The sequence below is a fragment of the Bubalus bubalis genome, chromosome 6 (assembly GCF_019923935.1).
Source record: "Bubalus bubalis isolate 160015118507 breed Murrah chromosome 6, NDDB_SH_1, whole genome shotgun sequence".
Classification (NCBI taxonomy): Eukaryota; Metazoa; Chordata; class Mammalia; order Artiodactyla; family Bovidae; genus Bubalus; species Bubalus bubalis.
The window spans coordinates 41,266,275-41,276,519 of record NC_059162.1 but is presented as its reverse complement, the minus strand read 5'-3'; positions in this window follow the sequence as shown (position 1 = coordinate 41,276,519).

Below are 10,245 nucleotides of genomic sequence, written 5' to 3'. Positions count from 1 at the left end.
AACAATATTCATAGCTAAAAAACAGTATTATTTGTCTTCAAAGGTGATGAAGGAAAGAATTGGCTGTGATTTTAAGTTTCTAGTCTGAGTTGTTATGTGGTTGGTAACACAGGAAATATCAGAGGAGGGCAGAGTTGAAGTGGTGTGAGGAAACAAAAGTAGTGAGTTCAGTTTGGGACATAATGCATTTGAGATCTGGGACATTGAGAAGCAGCTCTACTGTGTAGTTTGGTACTTTGGTCAGGTTCTTAGGGAATCAGATTAAAATGCAACCTAAGGCTCATTTATATTATATTATAAATTAACTGAGTGTAACCAGTGACTTCTACATACCCATTCATCTAGTCTACCTGTGAACTAAACTAAAAGGTCTAGAATAAGAGAAGTTAATTGAAGTGTAATCTGCTGCCCAGGGCAATTAAATATATTTGCATGAATATATTAAAGTTTTTAAAGTATATAAATTATGAAAACTAATAAGTAATAATAATAATCTTATTATTTTCTTCATGGCCAAAAAAAAACCTCAGAGCAAAGGAGGAACCCTTTAATCTAATGAATATTATGATTTTGATTGTGGTAAGCCATGAATGAAAGCTAATTTAGGATACTTAGAGAATGTGGTTTTACCTATTCAAATAATTTTTGTATGCTACAATTGAAGTGTTCTTATTTCCTTAAAATTCATGTAAATTAAATTTGCATTAGAAAATTAATTCTCTCAAATTTAGTTTTATATATACAAGAAATTTATGAATAAAATTAGTATTTACAGTCTTTTTTTGTCAAAACCTATTATTTAACATTAATTAAATTTAGGTAAATTTCCATAATAATGGTACAGGATACTCTGTAAAGCAATAAACATGAATTTAGAATGGAAATGCTTTCATATATAAGGCAAAAATACTTATTCATTCACTCAATATGTATTTATGAAATGATTAGCACAAGCTGGGCTCTATTCTAAGTACTGTTATAGGGAACAAAACTGTTCTGTTTTCATAGCGCTTGCTTTCTAGTGAAAGAGATATATACTACTACTACTACTACTACTAAGTCGCTTCAGTCGTGTCTGACTCTGTGCGACCCCATGGACTGCAGCCCACCAGGCTTCTCCGTCCATGGGATTCTCCAGGCAAGAACACTGGAGTGGGTTGCCATTTCCTTCTCCAATGCATGAAAGTGAAAAGTGAAAGTGAAGTCGCTCAGTCGTGTCCGACTCTTAGAGACCCCATGGACTGCAGCCTACCAGGCTCCTCCATCCATGGGATTCTCCAGGCAAGAGTGCTGGAGTGGGATGCCATTACACAATATTAAATAAATAAAATATGTGTTTATAAATGCTATGGCGGAAAGCAAGAAAGAGATTTGGGATATGTTTGGAGAAGGGTGCTCTTTTGATCCTGGTGTTCAATGTGCTCAGCCGCTTCATTAGTGTCTGACTCTGTGACCCTATGGAGTGTAGCCTGCCAGACTCCTCTGTCCATGGGATTCTCCAGGCAAGAGTACTGGAGTGGGTTGCCATGACCTCCTCCAGGGGATCTTCCTGACCCAGGGACTGAACTTACATGTCTTATGTCTCCTGCATTGGCAGGAGAGATCTTTACCACTAGCGCCATGATTAGCTAGTTTTGCCCTAAACCACTAGCAACCACTGATTTTTTGGTCTCTATAATGTTGTGTTTCCCATCATGCAAATTGAAGTTCATAAAATAATTGAAATTATCCAGCAGACAGCTTTTCAGACTGGCTTTTTTAGTTTAGCAATATACATTTTAGTTTCCCACATGTCTCTTTCTAGATTTAGAGTTCATTTCTTTTTATTATTGAATAATATTCCATTCTATGTTTGTATTGCTGTTTGTCTATTTATTCACCTACTGAAAAATATCTTCCTTGCTTTTGCTCCTGCGTGCTCGGTTGCTCAGTCACACCCAACTCTATAACCCCATGGACTGCAGCCTGCCAGGCTTCTCTGTACATGGGATTTTCCAGGTGAGAATACTGGGAAAGGTTGCCTTTTCCTACTCCAGGGGATCTTCCTGATCCAAGGATTGAACCGGTGTCTCCTGTGTCTGCTGCATTGACTGGGGGAATCCTTTACCACTGAGTCACCTGGGAAGCCCCCACTTGCTTTCAGTTGTTGACAGTTTATAGGTTCTATAAACACTTACATGCAGGTTTTGTGTAGCCATGCATTTTCAAAACAGTTATTACCTCAATTTCTGGATTTTATGGTAAAAATATAGTTAGTTTTTCTAGTAATTCCCAAAATGTACCCTAAAGTGACTATACCATTGTGCTTTCCCACCAGTAATAAATAAGAGTTCCCATTGCTCCATCTGTTTTATCATTATTTTGTATTTGGTGTATCCTTTGTAATTGATAAGCATTATTGTTTTACTTTACAATTTCTGATTATTGTTTTATTTTACAATTCCTAATCATACATTATGTGTAGTTTTTATAAGCTTCTATGTAATTTGTATATCTTGCTGCTGCTGCTGCTAAGTCGCATCAGTCGTGTCCGACTCTGTGCGACTCCATAGATGGCAGCCCACCAGGTTCCCCCGTCCCTGGGATTCTCCAGGCAAGAACACTGGAGTGGGTTGCCATTTCCTTCTCCAACGCATGAAAGTGAAAAGTCAAAGTGAAGTCGCTCAGTCGTGTCTGACTCCTAGCGACCCCATGGACTGCAGCCTACCAGGCTCCTCCGTCCATGGGATTCTCCAGGCAAGAGTACTGGAGTGGGGTGCCATTGCCTTCTCTGATTATATATCTTATTTGGTGATATAGCTGTTAAGATCTTTTGTTCACTTTTGATTGGATTTTTTTTTTATTGAAGTTTAAAGTTTCTTTGACTATTTTAGATAGAACCCTTTATTTTATAAGTGTTTTGCAAATATTTTCTCTCAGTCTATAGCTTTTCTTTTTTATTCCCTTAATAGTGTCTCTCATAGTATAGAAGTTCTTTAATTTTAATAAAATCCAAATTATCAATATTTTATTTGCTAGAACACTCTATATTTTTGTTACATCTGAAAACTCACTGTAAAATTGAAAAGTATGTTCTCTAGAAAAATCAATTCCCTGAATTTTTGCTGCATTTTAATCCATATCCTTCTATCAGATCTTAAGCTGAAGAGCTGATTGGAATATGTTTTTAACACCAATTCAACTGGAAAGAGATTGGCATTACCCAGATTTAACTTTGGTTCTGTAGTTACTTCATGTGAGAACTTAGGCAAATTAATTTATCTGTTTGTGCCTTAGCTTTCTTATTTTTAACATATTATTGATAATAGTATCTATCTCATAGGTGTTAAGTTACAAAGGAGCTAACACATAAGTCTCACAATGACTGTGGCACGGGGTGGAATCAATACAGTGAAAGTATCAGTTGCTCAGTCATGTCCAACTCTTTGCAACCCAATGGGCTGTAACCTGCCAGACTCCTCTATCCATGGAAATCTCCAGGCAGGTGATCTCTTATTTTCACGATAATCATAATATTTTGAGTGTTAGTGTTTTATCTGTTTGTATTCTATTATCTTTTGTAAATTTTTTCCCCCATTTTTGGACTTGATGAAATGCATTAGGTTTGTAGTTATGGGTCAAATTTTATAAAGAACTTTCAATTATCCTGCTAGGACCTTCTTTAATTTCTTATTTTTTCAATGATTCAATGCTTCATTTGGAGGGGTATTGATGTCTTTCTTTAGTCTGGTTACTTCTGCATTTTAAAGAACTTATTTTTCAGTTCCTGTTCTTTTGGTAACATTTTTTTTAAGCTTCTAGTGCTAAAACTTTCCCCCAATTTTGGCAGGAGTACCAAAGCAGATTAAATTTACTTGTGAGCTGTTACTCAGAAGTCAGTTAAATGAATTCAAAAATCATTTTTAACTCTTCTGGTCAGTAGAATAATAACATGGTAATAAAAGAAATAAGTGCATTTTGCATGCTATTCTGATAATGGCTTAATGGCTCTCAATTCTCATTTTTTTCTTTTTATTAGTATATGCATATTCTTAGGCATTTTTATTACATTTTTCCATTATTGCAGTGTTAAAACTGTTTCATACTACTCTAATGTTTGGGGGATATAGAGGGAATATATGTTGAGGTGACTGATTGATAACCCATTCAAGACATTTTATTGAACATCTCTAAATCCAGGTAGACTGTTAGGCACATTGGTAAATCAAAGAACTTTTCTTCTCAGCTCTAAAGAGCTGGTTTTCTAGTGAAGAAAAAGGTACTAAGCAAGGAAAATGAATAAATAAGTGTATACTTACAAACAACTGTTGTGAAGTAAACAATAATCACTAGTGATACAGAATAAGATTGAGGACCCTACTTATATGAGGTGCTCAAGGAAGGGTCTCATTAGAAGTTATCTGATTAGCAATTCCTTAAAGATAAAGAGAAAGCTTTTTCAGCTCTCTTCTATAATTAGTTGGATATAAAACAATGTAGAAAGTATATTGAAGGGATAACAAAAGATATTAAGGAGTAACCTCATAATCTTGGTAAATTATTCATTGTCATGTTCCAGTATAAAATTTGACAGGATTTTCTGATCTGATTCTTCTCAAGTTTATATCTCATAGGCAAACTTGATCCTGTTATTTTCTTAATGCTGTAATGTGTTAGATTGGGACCAGATTTGGTTCTCAACTGTGTTGTCATCTGTCGAAGTTTCTTCGAGTTGAGTCTCTACTCTTTCCCCTATTTCCTGGTTTATTTGTACATGTGTTCTAAGTTGCTTCTGTCATGTCCAAGTCTGTGGGACTCCATGGACTGTAGCCCACCAGGCTCCTTTGTCCATGGGATTCTTCAGGCAAGAATAAGGGTTGCCATGCCCTTCTCCAGGGGATCTTCCTGACTCAGGGCTCAAAGCTGCATCTCTTATGTCTCCTGCACTGGCAGGTGGGTTCTGTACCACTAGTGCCACCTGGGAAGCCCATATAATCTGTATGCACACATATATAAACCAAATTTTGAAAAACTAAACACGTTTCATTTTAATGATCTCAACCTCTCTGGACTCCTGAAAGAAAAGGCATCAATTAGTATTTCTTATTCAGATATTCAGATTGGGAAAAACTGACTCTTTATTTTGTGTGAAAGGATTTTAACTGTATAATGCAGAATGTATAATTTCGTCCCATCTAAATGGGAGAAATCTATATATATAAACTGATGGCAAAGAGTATAATGTTACTTATGGAGATGTTAGCCATATATAACTTATAGAATTTTATTAAACTAGACTACAGTACAGCAAGAAACCAGTTTGCTTAGTCATGGTAATCTAATTGGCAGAGAGGTATTATAGTTTAGAAAAATAAAACAGAACTAATTTTAGACAGTTGTCTGAGATATGCCCCCCAATATATGGCATAATATTACCATTTCTTTCCTGCTTTGGGAAGCAGTCAATAAAGAGGAAGAAAAACACTACTTTTTTTTTTTTTTTCCCCAGATTGGAAATAAAGTAGAAATACTAGGAGAGATCACCGTGCACAGACTCTACCTTTAATCAGTTTGCACAACTGTGGCAGGACATTAGATTCCCCACAAGATATAGAAAATACATACGTGAAGTGTGTATTTTAACAACCTAACTCTACCACAAAACAATTAAATTTATATCACTGTAGATGTGGCTCACACTCTGAAGTATGTAAAAAGCTCTCCCTTGTGACTCTTGAGTGAAACCAGAATTGAAAATCATAGCTTAACTCCTTTCTTTTGCATAAGCAAACCTCCCTATTCTATTATGGTAAAATACATTCTTTTAGTTTGCCTAACCATAGAATCACAGAAGGAACTGGCAACCCACTCCAGTATTCTTGCCTAGAGAATCCCCATGGACAGAGGAGGCTGGCAGGCTACAGTCCATGGGGTCACAAGAGTCGGACACGACTTAGCAACTAAACCACCACCAACCACCAGAATCACAGAAGTATTTTTTTTTTCAGTGAGGTATAAGGAAAGGCTGAGGGAAAACGTTTTTTGGATTCTTCCTCGTTGGTACTTTACCATCTTTATTATGGTACTGTATTTTCACTAAATGAATATTTTTAAAAGATAGATCAAATCTAAGTATTTAGAATAGAGAAAAGAGAATATAGCAAAGTAGGCAACCATTTGAATTAGTTACCTTATTAGTGAATAATATCAAAGTAATGTCATGAGACTTTCACTTTTCACTTTTATGCATTGGAGAAGGAAATGGCAACCCACTCCAGTATTCTTGCCTGGAGGATCCCAGGGACGGGGGTGCCTGGTGGGATGCCATCTATGGGGTCGCACAGAGTCAGACACAACTGAAGCGACTTAGCATAGCATGGCATAACAATGTCATGAGAAATAGATAATACTTGGTTTATGAAATCTCAATTTATTAGCTTTTATTATGTCCAGCCAGTTATAAAACTAAAAGATACAGAATAATCTTTGACATAAATCACAGCAAGATCTTTTTTGACCCACCTCCTAGAGCAGTGAAAATAAAAACAAAAATAAACACATGAGACCCAGTTAAATTTAAAAGTGTCTGCACAGCAAAGGTAATCATGAACAAGACAAAAAGACAACCCTCAGAATGGGATATTTGCAAATGAAGCAACTGATGAAGGATTGATCCCCAAAATATTCCAAACAACCCAATCAGAAAATGGGCAGGGGATTTCCCTGGTGGTCCAGTGGTTAAGAATCCACCTGCCAATGCCAATGTAGGGGACATGTGTTTGATCCCTGGTCCAGGAAGATTCCACATGCTGCTGGAGCCCCCTTGTACCACAACTGCTGAGCCCACGTGCTCTAGAGCCTGTGCTCTGCAATAAGAGAAGCAACTGCAACGAGAAGCCTGCACACCACAGCTAGAGAGTAGCACCCACTTGTTGCAACTAGAGAAAGCTCATGCCCAGAAATGAACCAGTGTAGCCAAAAATAAATGAAAACTACATACATAAATAATTATTTTAAAAATGAGTGGAAAACCTACATAGACATTTCTTCAAAGATGTACAGATGACCATCAAACAGATGAAAAGATGCTCAACATTACTAATTACTAGAGAAATGCAAATCAAAGCTACAATGAGGTATTACCTCATACCAGTCAGAATGGCCATCATCAAAAAATATACAAATAAATGCTGGAGAGGGTGTGAAAAATAAAGGAATCCTTCTACACTGTTGGTGGGAATGTAAATTAGTTCTGCCACTAAGGAAATCAGTACAGAGTTTCCTTTAAAAACTAAAAATAGAACTGTCCTATGACCCAGCAAACTCACTACTGGTCATATACCCTGAGAAAATCATCATTCAACATGACACATGCACCTCAGTGTTCACAACAGTACTATTTACGGTAGCCAGGGCATGGAAACAACCTGAACATCTATCAATGAAGGAATGGATAAAAAAGATGTGATGCATATATACAATGGAGTATTACACAGTCATAACAAGAAATGAAATTGGGTCATTTGTAAAGATATGGATGGACCTAGACAGTGTCATACAGAGTGAAGTCAGAAAGAGAAGAGCAAGTATCATATATTAATGCATATATGTGTAATATATAAAAATGGTATAGATGACCCTGTCTGCAAAGCAGAACTAGAAACACAGATATAGGGTACAAATGTATGGATACCAAGCCGGGAAGGGTGTGGGGTGGGAGGAATTGGGAGATTGGGATTGACACATATACATTATTGATACAGTGTATAAAATAGAAGATTGATAGAAACATATTGTATACCACAGGAAACTCTACTTAATGATCTGTGGTGTTCAAATTGAGAGGTGAATCTGAAAGGGAGTGGATATATGTATATATATATAGCTGATTCATTTTGATATGCAGTAGAAGCTAAGACAACATTGTAAAGCAACTATACTGCACTAAAATTAATTAAAAAAAAGAAATTTCAGAGGTGATTCTATCATCTAACAGTAATATAAATGAGATAAATGAGTATATTTTGAAAATGATGAAAAGTCTCTTAATTGTAATATATATATATATATATATTCGCTCTGTTGTGTCCGACTCTTTGTGAACCCCATGAAATGTAGTCCACCAGGCTTCTCTGGGGATTCTTCAGGAAAGAATACTGAAGTGGGTTGCCATGCCCTCCTTCAGGGGATCTTCCCAACCCAGGGATCAAATCCAGGTCTCTAGCATCGTAGGCAGATTGTTTACCAGCTGAGCCACCAGGGAAACTTCCACCAGGAAGTTTGGGATGCTTCAGTGGAGAAGCTACCCACTCCAGTATTCATGGGCTTCTTTGGTGGCTCAGATGGTAAAGAATCCACCTGCAATGCAGGAGACCTGAGCTCAATCCCTGAGTTGGGGAGATCTCCTGGAGGAAGGCATGGCAACCAACTCCAATATTCTTGCCTGGAAAATCCCCATGGACAGAAGAGACTCATGGCCTACAGTTCATGGAGTCACAAAGAGTCAGGCACAACTGAGTGATTCTATAATCTAACAGTAATATAAATGAAATAAATAAGTATATTTTGAAAATAATGAAAAATCTCTTAACTGCATAAGATATTTTATATATATATGTAAATGAAGAGATATTAAAGGATACCAATAGTTGAAAAGTCTTAACTAGTAGAAATGGTATGAGTTTTGAAAACATTGAAATTGGCAACCTCAGTTTGAATATATGTGCCTTTTAGATCTCTCATTGCAGATACATTCTGAATATTGCTATATAAATGCTTCACTTTAATATAAAATTCCAAACCTCAGATTAGCATTTCTTTCTTTCTTTCTTTTTTTTTTACATTTTAATAAAGAGTGATGAGAATAGCTTATGCTGAATTGAGCAAGTGGTTAAAACCTAATGGTTCAGAGGAACCTGGCATTTAGAGAGAATTCATCAGGACCAGATACTTAGGGCCTAAGTTACTGAAGTTTGATAAAAATTTCACAGTGAGTCATTCTCTCTACAGATTCTCACTAAGGAAAGTTGCTCTGCCTTCTCCAGCGACATAAAAAACTACTAACTGCTCCTTTGAATCCCCCATACTATAGCCATACCGGACATCTTATGTTCCTCAACAGCACCATGTTGCCTATTTTTTGCTGAATTTTATAAAAGAAACGGGAGAAGGCAATGGCACCCCACTCCAGTACTGTTGCCCGGAAAATCCCATGGATGGAGGAGCCTGGTAGGCTGCAGTCCATGGGGCCGCTAAGAGTTAGACACGACTGAACGACTTCATTTTCACTTTCCACTTTCACACATTGGAGAAGGAAATGACAACCCACTCCAGTGTTCTTGCCTGGAGAATCCCATGGACGGAGAAGCCTGGTGGGCTGCAGTCCATGGGGTCGCACAGAGTCGGACACGACTGAAGCGACTTAGCAGCAGTAGCAGCAGCATAAAAGAAACACTACATTGGATAGAGTGAAAACAGTCCAGAAAGATTGTATTCAAGACTCTTGCTGTAGGAGAGAGAAACTGAACTGATTTCAGAGACAAAAGGCAGGAAAGCTGGGGTGAGCTAATGGAAAAGTACTAGAGGACATTGTGTGGGAGGCAGTCAGTGTTGTTTGACCATCTGTGTTTGCTAATTATCTCTTATCTAGATTAGGCTTCTGCCCTCCCACAGAGATTGGCATAAAGAAGGGCTCTCTCCTTGATTTCAAACTGATGGCTCCCTGGTCCTTGAGAAAGTCATTCCTGACATTCCTAGTTTGTAAAACTGGCAGGAAACTGGAAGAAGATGTACATGTCGAAGTGGGTAGGGAAGGAATTAGCAATTATATTTTCTAAAGTAAATTCTCCAAGAAGAGGTCTAAAATCAGGAAAAAGCCTGTTGCAAGCTGAGGAAAATGTAAAGCCATATTGGCAGTTTTACTCTTTTCCTCCTTTTTTTTCAGATACATTTTCCTCTGTACCTGTCACCTCATTAAATTCTATTCATTTTTTAAGATTTCGGCTTTGTCATGTATCCTTTCCAAGTTTCTGTATCTTCTTTTTAAAGCTAGACTAGATTTCCTACTTTTACTTTCCTAACATATTTTTTTCTGTAAACGGTACATTATATAGCACTCTGACAATAGCATTTGCCCATTCAGAGATTCTCTGACAAGAAATGATGCCCACTCAAATCAATCATCAGTGAAACTGAACAATTACCTTTAGTGAGTTAGGGATCTCCCTAATGTTCTGGAGAAATCCTAAGCCCTTGATATGCAAAATA